The 10,377-nt window shown below is 40.8% G+C and overlaps 1 pseudogene; it reads right to left on the reverse strand.

Annotated features, from left to right (window-relative positions):
• Nucleotides 1-9,574: 9,574 nt before the first annotated feature.
• LOC143638035 (large ribosomal subunit protein eL21-like) lies at nucleotides 9,575-10,075 on the reverse strand (annotated as a pseudogene).
• Nucleotides 10,076-10,377: the final 302 nt, after the last annotated feature.

The following is a 10,377-nucleotide window of genomic DNA, read 5'->3' on the forward strand; positions in this document are numbered from 1 at the left end:
TGTAAGATTTCTGATGGGTGAGCCCGGCGTGCCAGATGGTTAACCGGAGCTCTCATGGACTAGCGGCAGGAGGGAGAAACAGAACAAAGGGGGACCATATCTTGTGAAATTGAACCTTGACTTCTATATCACCCAGCCATTTCTTTCCCAGGTAGGAGAGAAAGTCTTGCAGGTGTGCTGCGGCGGCTATTCTTAACAATATTCCTTACATTGTCTCAAATAGCAAAGACCCGCATCAACCCAAGGGTACAACGACAGAGAGTGAACTAATACGTTGCGTTACCTTCAGACCAGGGAACATTCTGTTGCTATGGAAAATAAGAGAACCATGGCTACACATGATGTAGCTTTTAAATATACTGATAGGCTGGGCACGGTGGCGCACACCTGTAATACCAGCGGCTTGGGAGGCTGAGGCAGGAGGATCCTGAGTTCAAAGCCAGACTCAGCAATGATGAGCCACTACACAACTGAGTGAGATCCTGTCTCTAAATAAAATACAAAATAGGGCTGGGGAATGTGGCTCAGTGGTCGAGTGCCCCTGAGTTCAATCCCCAACACCCCCAACCCCGAAAAAATACAATGCTAGGTTGAGGAAAGTATGTTTCAGAAGACCTTGTAGCACAAAAGGTTTTCTATAAATAGAAGTTCAAAGGCAAGCAAAATGATCATAAATTTGATCAAATGACAAAACAAAAACAAGGAAATGTAAAATTCCCAGTGCGGCTATTTCTGGGTAGGGAAAGAGCGGAGATGTCCAGTGCAGACATTCTGGTCCTTGGTGTGGGCACTACATTGATGAGCGCTTGCTAGACTGTTAAATAAACTAAGTGAGGGGGAGGGGAAAGATGGCAGAGGTTTGAAACCAAAAATTATGATCTAGCTAAATATATTGACCTGACAAATAAATAAATATATCCCAAAGTGCTAGGGATGGGGTTGGGTTAGGAAATCAGCACATTCTGAAAATGGACCCCAGAGAACCGCCCCAGTGCCTGCCTCTGCCGGGTTAGGGTACAATGGGCTGGCCTTGTCTGAGATCTCGGAAGAGGAAAGACTTGCTAAGGCCACATAGCCAGGGGACCAGAGCCCAGGGGACTCTCAGACCTCTCATCTTCCTTTTAAGGAAGGCTTGGGTGTCCTGAAGACAGGAGGCAGTCCCTGGCACATTAGATGCTGATACTTGAGGAGGGGGTGTTTGGAAGCCCCGAATCCACCTGCCTACCAAAAAAAGGGACTCTGTAACAGAGACTTCCCAATCCTTTTGCCCATGAGGACAGGAAGAAATTCATCTTTCCATCAAGACTCGATTCACACGTGTGTGTGTGTGTGTGTGTGTGTGTGTGTGTGTGTACACTTGTGTGTGCATGTGAAACTGAAGCCAGACTATCCTGACACAAGACGTTCGCGGGACACACACTGATTTTTGTTTTCATTGGTGACTATTAGACATGGCTCATTAAAGTGCTTCAACAAACTACTGTTGAATCCCTACCCACAGCTGCTTCCGAAAGATCAGCTGGGACCCAGGCCAGGTCTGCCATCTCCAGAGCGGCACAGGGGGGGCCACTGTGGCCAGTGTCTGCCCTGTCCTGCCTCTGTCCCTGGGCTCCAGAGAGCCAGCCACAAGGCTTCTACCAATCTAGCCATAGGACTTCCCCACCACCTCTGTCCCTCCCCTGGGTCCTCCCTGGGTCCCTGTCTGGGGCTCTAGGATCTCTGTCCTCTGGGAAAGGTCCCTGGACTCACCGGGGGAGGTGGCGGCTATAGCATGTGAGCAAGAAGCCCCTGCTTACCGAGCAGGGGGGAGCACAAGGACAAGCCAGGAGTGGGTTCTGTCGGTCTGTGGGCAAGTCTGTGCTTTGTGACTACGTGGGTCTGGTGGTTGCTAGGTTACCCCTCCCCACAACTCAGAGGCACTCCCCAGAACCCCTCGCCCTCACCACCCACCAGCTCCTCTTTCCCTCTTTCCTCCCTCCCTGCTTCTTCTCCACTTCCCATCAAAGCTTCCAATGGGGACCCCCCCCCAACCCCCTGGGATGGAATATCTGGTTCAGCACCAGGCACCAGGCAGCTGAGGAAGTCTGGCCAAGGATGCTGGCTGGGCGGGGGCCCAGCCTTCTCAACCCAACCCAGCCCGGTGCTGCCAGGAACAGCTCTGCCTCTGTGCACGTGGTTCTGGGGATGCACGCCCAAGGGATGTCACTTTACCGTGAGCTCCAGAGTGTCCCCTGCAGTCTCACTCGATAGCTGGGTGAAGAGACTGAGTTATCAACTAGGCTAAGGTTCCATCAGAGTTCTACACCTCTGAGATGTGTCGCCTTGGGTGAGGTGCCTGTACCGCCAGAGATGAGCGACAGTGGAGAGAACACTCTGCTTAAATTCCTGTTCTGCCTCCTTCCTAGCTGTGTGGTCCCAGACAGTTTACATAATGTCTCTGAGCTCCAGTTCCCCTGCCTCTGAAATAGAGATGACACTCCCACTTATTCTCTCTTGGAACCGTTAAGTGAGTCGATACACATTAAAGCGTTTAGAATAGTACATGTGGCACCGACTAGGATCTCTGGCTAGTGTTAGCTCCTACTCCTGGGTTTGTTTTGAAGAGCTAATGGAAGTGAAGTACCTAGTATTAAGCCTGGTATATAAGAGATGCCTACCAAAGATGATCCTTATTATTGTTATGGTAACTTGATGAAGACAGGATTATACAAGCAGAGTGAGTCTTTATGTGTCGGAGATACCAGACTCGATTATAATAAGAAGTTATGAGAACATTATGATAAAGAATCAATGCCTGGGGAGAGAGTTCATTCGCCCTGTCCCCAGGCCAGCCTCTCTTCAGAGAGCCTAATTAACCGTGGGTCCCTACCTATTGGGTTGTAAATAGCTATCTCAAGGAGACTGACCACTTTCCCTGGGTACCTTAACATCTCTGTGACAGGATTTCAAGGCCAGAGATGCAACAGATGCCCGTGAAGTTTCTTCTCATACTCTGTAAACCTTCTGGGAATGTAGCTACATCTTAACTTAATGGTTAGTATAATTTTTAGGTCATTATGCCAATTAACTGCCGTCTAAACTGTAACCGCATAGGCTTAGTTCTTAGAAATAGAGCTCTTAGGGAGATAAACTCAAGTCATCTTGAGTAGCTGCTGCCGGTGGAAAAGGACACTTCATGATGACACTCGAAAATGTTCTGGTACCCCCCCCCCAAAAAAAAAAAGCAAAACAAAACAAACAAAAATGCTTTGCCATCTTTGTTCTGCGACTGTGAACTACTTATCGTAGAATTTCTGTACATGGTCCTTGATCCTGAAGGTCAAGAACTCTAACCCACCAACGCTGTAATGGTTAAGGACTGATGTCAACTTTCCTATAAAGAGCGCCCCATAACCCCAGTTTATGACTCAGAACTTCAGAGCACTAGCTCATCTGGGTCCCTCGGTGTAAATAAACTTGACTTCTCCAACTCTCCGAGTGGTGCTTGGTCTCTTGCCGAGTGGGATTTTCCAAAACACTTAGTCGGAACCACCTTGGATAATTCACTTTATTTCTGAAGCTCAGTGAGGACTCCTCTGTAGAAAGGGGGTAAGGACAACCCCTGGCCCACGGGGCTGTGATGAGACCAGAGGCCGTGCGGGGTGCCACAGGCTGTGTACACTACAGAAGGTTTGCAGATGGTGCTGGCCCAGGAATGAGGCTGCTGGCCCTCAAAACCAGTGGGGCTGGGACTGAGTATTCAAGGGGCTTGGTCCTCAGCACCTGGGGCTTCAGACCAGTGCCTTGAGGGGTCTGACTCTCTGGCTAACCCCTGGGAAGCAAGAAAGGAAGGTGGGCCACTGGAGGCAAACCTAAGCTCTTCTGAAGTTCTGCTCCTCCCAGCCAGGAAGGGAGGGTGCTTCAAACCTACCAAGGGTCTTGGCCTTGCTCCGAATGCTTCTCCATCCACCCAGGTCAGAATGTTCCCTGAGTTTTGACTTCCTGGGCCAGTCTGCCCAGGATTGAGGTGACCTTTTAGAAATCATTCGGAAAACCCCCTCTTGCATTGCTTTTGGGTATCCTAGTGACTATCGAGATAAATAATATTGGGTTTGAAAGAAAAGAAGCTTTCTTCCCCGTGACCAGTCCCTCTCTGTGGCTTTCAGTTCTCTGGGGGAATTTCCACCTTGTGGGCTGACACACCTGAATGTAATACCCCCACTCCCATCCTCCCCTGGCTGCCTTTGATGGCTTCCCTTGTGTTCAGAGCTGAACCGGGAGTCTGCAAGCCAGCTGCAGCTGCGGGGGAGGGAGGGGTGCCGAAAGACCCATCTTTAACCCTGGAAGAGCTGAAGAACCCTCTGAGGTTCTTCTTTGTAGAACACCAGGAACAGGAGAGAGATCTGTCCACCTGGGAATGGTTTGGGGTACAGTCCTTTGCTTCGATGCCTCAGTTGTAAGAGGAGCAATGTAAAACTTTGAGGAGCACCTCCTTTGTACCAAGCGCTGTGCTAAGCCTTCAGGTGGATTATCTCGTTTAATCCTAGAGATGAGGAAACTGATGATCAGAGGAATCCTTGGCTCTATGTTGCTAATGTATTCTCCACCTGTGACTTGTTCTTTGGTCTCTAATGCAATTTCCTGAGAAAGAAAAATTCCTAATTTCAGTATAGCCCAATTTATTAACCTTGTCCTTAATAGTTAATGGGTCATGTGTTCTATTTAAGAGATCTTTGTCTACTTGAGTTTATGAAGACAGTTTCCATGTTGTTTTCTAGAAGATTCATTGTTTGACCTTTCAAATTTAGATCTATGATCAATTGGAAATAGGTTTTTGAGTATGGTGTAAAATAGGGGTCAAGATTCATATTTTTTCCACACAAATGTTCTTTTAACCCAGCATTATTATTAAAAACACTATCATTGTCCTGCTTTCCTGTAGTATCATCTTCATCCAAATTCAAGGGTCCATATATCTGTGGGACTGGACTTCACCTATCATTGTGCCAATACTATACTCTCTTAATGACCGTACCTATAAATACATCTTGGTATTTGGTGGTGTAAGACTTCCATCTTTGTTTTTCAAGATTATCTGACTATTCTAGTTCCTTTGCCTTTCCATATAAATTGTAGAGTAATTATATCAATATCTACAAGAAATTTTGCTGGATTTTGATTTTGCCTTTGTCTTGCAGTGCTGGGATTGAACCCAGGGGCATTCTCCAACTAAGCTGTATCCCTGGCCCTTATTTATTATTATATTTTGAGACAGAGTTCACTAAATTGCCCAAGCTGACCTTGAACTTGTGATCCTCCTGCCTTAGCCTCCTGAGTACTTGGAATTATAAGCATATGCCACCATGCACAGGTCTTTGCTAGAATTTTAATAGGTATTGGGTTAATCCTGTGCATCTATTGAGAAGAATTAAAGTCTTTACTATATTGAATCTTTCAATCCGTGAACATGGTATGTTGCCATTTATTTATTGGTGCTAGGAATTGAACTCAGCCCCATTTATGCTAAATATGCACTCTACCACTGAACTGTACCCCAGCCCCTATTTATTTCAATCTTCTTTGCTTTCTTCAGTCAATGTTGTGTAATTTTTGTAATATAAACCACATGAGATTTTTACCTATTTCAAGTACTTTTACGATTGTAAATGGTATTTAATTTTTATTTTGATGTCCATGTGTATACATTGTTAGTATATGAAAATACAATTGATTTTTGTATATTAGTTTTGTATCCTATTATCTGACTGAATTCATTTATTAATTCTGGGAGATGGGTTGTAGATTCACTGAGATTTTCGATGTAAATAATAATATCATCTGCAAATAGAAATAATGTCATTTCTTTCTTTGTAATCTATATGCTTTTAGTTCCCCTTTCTTGCCTTATTGAACTCTTACAGCTTCTAATACTATGTTGAATAAGTGGTGAGAGTGGACATCATTGTCTTCTTCTTAATCTCAGGAAGTAAGCATTAAGTCTTAATCTCTAAATATCATGGTAATTTTAGGATTTTTGCAAATGTTTTGTATCAAATTGAAGAAATTCCCTTCTTGTTCCATTTTTCTGATAATTTTTTGTCATGAATGAGTATTAAATTTTGTCAAGTACTTTTTCTGCATCAGGTTATATGATTATTTGATTTTTCTTCTTTAACCTATTATTGTGATTGATTACAGAAATTCAAATAGTGAACCAGTCTTGTATCCCTGGAATAAATCCCAAATGGTCATGGTGTATAATATCTTTTATATTTTACAGAATTCTATTTGCTAATATTTTCTTAAGGATTATTGAATTTATGTACTGACTTTGTCTCATTTTGGTATTAGAGTAATTCTAGTTTCATAAAATGAATTGAGAAGTTTTCTATTTTCTGAAAGAAGTTGTGCAATATTTGTGTTAATTCCTCTTTAAAAACGTTTGTTAGATTTCTTCTGAGAAACCATCTGGGTCTGGAGATTTATTTGAGGGAAATGTTAAAATTATAAATTCATTTGCTTGTTATATTACTCTTCCAATGATCTACTTCCTATCGAGTGAGTTGTAATAGTTTGTGTTTTTCAAGGACGTGGTCCATTACTCCTAAATCATCAAATTTTTTCATGTAGGATAAAGGAGTTAACTTTTTCTCTTTTCTAATGTATGCATTTAACACTCTAAAATTCCCTCCTGACCCTGCTTTAGTAATGTGTCACAAATTTGGATATGTGCTATCTTCATTTTTCATTCAGTTCAATGTATATTTTAAATTCCTTTGAAACTTCCTCTTTGACCCATGGGTTGTTTAGAAGTCTATTATTTAATTTTCAAATATTTGGAGATTACCCTGTTATCATCCTACTATTGGTTTCTAGTTCGATTCCACTAGAATTTGAATTATTTTAATTCTTTTTAATTTGTTGAGGTTTGTTTCATGGCTCAGGATATGGTCTATATTAATGTACATTCTATAGGATATTCTACATATTCTTGAAGGAATGTGTATTATGCTGTTTCTGGGTAAAGTTTTCTATAATGCTGATTAGATCTGTTGACTGGTCATGTTATTGGGTTCTTCCACACCCTTGCTGATTTTCTGGCTGGTTCTATCAAGTATCGAGAGACGTTAGGAACTTCCAACTGTAATTGTGAATATGTCTACTTAGTTCTCTTTTCATTTTTATCATTTTTTTCTTTTATGACTCTTTTTTGGTGCCTACACATTTAGAATTTTTTTTGTCTTTTTAGTGGGTTGGCCCTCATCACTATATGATTTCCCCTCTGACTTTCTTTGCTCTGAAGTTTACTTTATCTGATATTAGCATAGCCATTCCTATTTTCCTTTATTAATGTTTGCATGATTCATCTTGTTCCATCATTTTACTTTCAACCTATCTATATTTTTTCTTCAATGTTCTTTTATTTTTTAATTAATTAATTAATTAATTAATTTTAATTAGGTATATATGACAGCAGAATGCATTTTGATTCATTGTACACAACTGCAGCACAACTTGTCATTTATCTGGTTGTACATGATGTAGTGTCACTTCATATGTGCAGTCATACATGTACCTAGGGTAATGATTCCATCTCATTCCACCATCTTTCCTGCCCCATACCCCCTCTTCTCCCCTTCCTCTCCTTTGCCCAAAGTTCCTCCATTTTTCTCATGCCCCATCCCCTGCATTATAGATTAGCATCCACTTATCAGAGAGAACATTCAGCCTTTGGTTTAGGGGGGTTGGCATACTTTGCTTAGTATGATATTCTCCAACTCCATCCATTTACCTGCAAATGCCATAATTTTATTCTCTTTTAATGCTGAGTAATATTCCATTGTGTATATATATATATACCACATTTTCTTTACCCATTCGTCTATTGAAGGGCATCTATATTGATAATATTAAATGAGTTTCTTATAGACAGTGTATATAAGGTTTTTAGATTCACTTAACCAATTTTTTTGTTTTATTTTTCCTGCTTTCCTGTGGATTATTTGGACTTTGGGAAGAATCATATTTTGATTTATCTATAGTGTTTTTGAGCATATCTCTTTGTGTAGTTACTGGTGATTGCATTAGGTATTATATTATATGCATATAATTTATCACAGACCATTAGTACTCATGCTTTACCAGTCAGGTGAAGTATAGAGGCTTACTTCCCTTTATGTCTCTTTAGCCTTCCCTGTATATATTTCATGTATATTTAGAGCCATATTAGGCACAGCAGTAATTTAAAAACATCAAGAGAAGGAAAGCCTATGGGTTTTTTTTGGGTTTTTTTTAGTTATACATTCGTCCATTTTGATGTAATTATTCAACTATGGAATATATCTTATTTTAAATAGGACCCCAGTCTTGTGGATGTACACTATGGTGAGATTCACTGTGGTGTATTTATATATGTACATAAGAAATTTATGTCCAATTAATTCCACTGTCTTTTCTTTTCCTATTCCCTTCCCTTCCCTTTATTCCCCTTTGTCTAATCCACTGAGTTTCCATTCTCTCCCACTCCTCTTACTGTGAGTTAGCTTCCACATATCAGAGAAAACATTCGACCTTTGGTGTTTGGGATTGGCTGATCTCACTTAGCGTGACAGTCTCCAGGTCCAACCATTTACTGGTGAATGTCATAAAGCCATTCTTTAGGTCTGAGTCATATTCCTCTGTGTATATATACCACATTTTCTTTATCCATTCATCTATTTGAAGGGCATGTAGGTTGGCTCCATAACTTAGCTATTGTGAATTGAACTACTATAAACAGTGATGTGGCTATATCACTGTAGTATGCTGATTTAAAATCCTTTGGATATATACTGAGGAGTGGGATAACTGGGTCAAATCATAGTTCCATTCGTAATTTTTTGAGGAATCTCATACTTTTACTTACCAAGTTCTTTCTTCCTTCTTGATGTTCTTCTATTATTGTGTCCTTTGTACTTCAGAGAATTTCCTTTACCTAATATATATATATATATATATATATATATATATATATATATATATATACACACACACACACACACACACACACACATACACATACGTATGTATATATACATTCATTCATACATACATACATATGAGGATATGAGGGATTGAACCCACAGGCACTTGCTTAACCACTGAGGCGCATCCCCAGCCTTTTTGAAAAATATTTTATTTAGAGACAGGGTCTTGCTAAGTTGCTTAGGGCCTCACTAAGTTGCTGACTGGCTTTGAGCTTGTGATCTTCCTCTCAGCCTCCTGAGCTGCTGGGATTCCAGACATGCGCCACCGTGCTAGACCTTGACGGATATTTTTAATTAGGTTTAGGATGTGGGGTTGACTGTTCTGAACAATGTCCCACCACTTCCTTTTAACTGCCAAGATTTCTTATTTGAAAAAAAAAAAAATGCTGTCAATCTAGTTTATTTTCTCCTCTTAGTTAAGGTCTTAATTCTTCTCTGTTTTCAAGATTTTTTTTTTCTTTTCTTTTCCCCTTTGTCTTTAGTTGTCAGACATCTAATAATGATGCATCTTTTTTTTAAGAAAATAATTTTTATAGTCCACAGGCCTTTAATTTTTTTTTTAACATTTATTATGCCATGAATTCACAGGGAATAGGTTCCAGCAGTTCGGGCGCCTTTCCATTTGTTCTCACAAAATGTGCTTCTCTGGGTGGGGCAGGCTGGCGCTTCAGCTGAACCCAGGTACCTGTCTCTTTGGCTTCCTTCTTTTTCTGATCATTTTCCTTCGCACGTTTCAGGAAGCTGTCTCGGCTCTTAGATGCTTAATATGTTCAATACGCACATTAATTCTCTTGGCAAGGATCTTGCCCTTATCTTGCCAATAGCATGCTGGGTACCATTGTAGACTCACCCAGTTTTTCCAAATAACAAATGTTATCATTTGTTATCACAAATGATAACATTTGTGGGGCATTCCTTTTTGAACAGTATCTATTCCCTTGATGTCTACAACATCACCCTTCTTGTAGATTCGCATATATGTGGCCAAATGAACAACTCCATGTTTTCTAAAAGGCCTAGAGAACGTATTATTTCGTTCCTCTCCTCTTTCCCTTTGTGTTCTTCATTTTGGCGAATTATTGGAAGATGCTGTCCCGGCCGAAGCTAATACTGATGCATCTTGATGTGGATTTCTTTGGATTTATTCTGTTTGGTTTGCTCATCTTCTTAAATCTTTAGGTTTATGTCTTTTCCCAAACTGGGAGAGTTTTCAGCCTTTACTTTTAAGTACTTTATCAGCGTGGTCTGTTTCTCTTATTCTTCTGGGACATTTCTGATGACACAAATGTTAGAAATCACCAAAGCTCTGTTCATCTTTTTTCTTTTTGCTCTAAGTCTCTGTTTTTCAGGCTGAGTAATTTCTATTGTTCTG

This window comes from Callospermophilus lateralis, chromosome 15, assembly GCF_048772815.1.
Source record: "Callospermophilus lateralis isolate mCalLat2 chromosome 15, mCalLat2.hap1, whole genome shotgun sequence".
NCBI lineage: Eukaryota > Metazoa > Chordata > Mammalia > Rodentia > Sciuridae > Callospermophilus > Callospermophilus lateralis.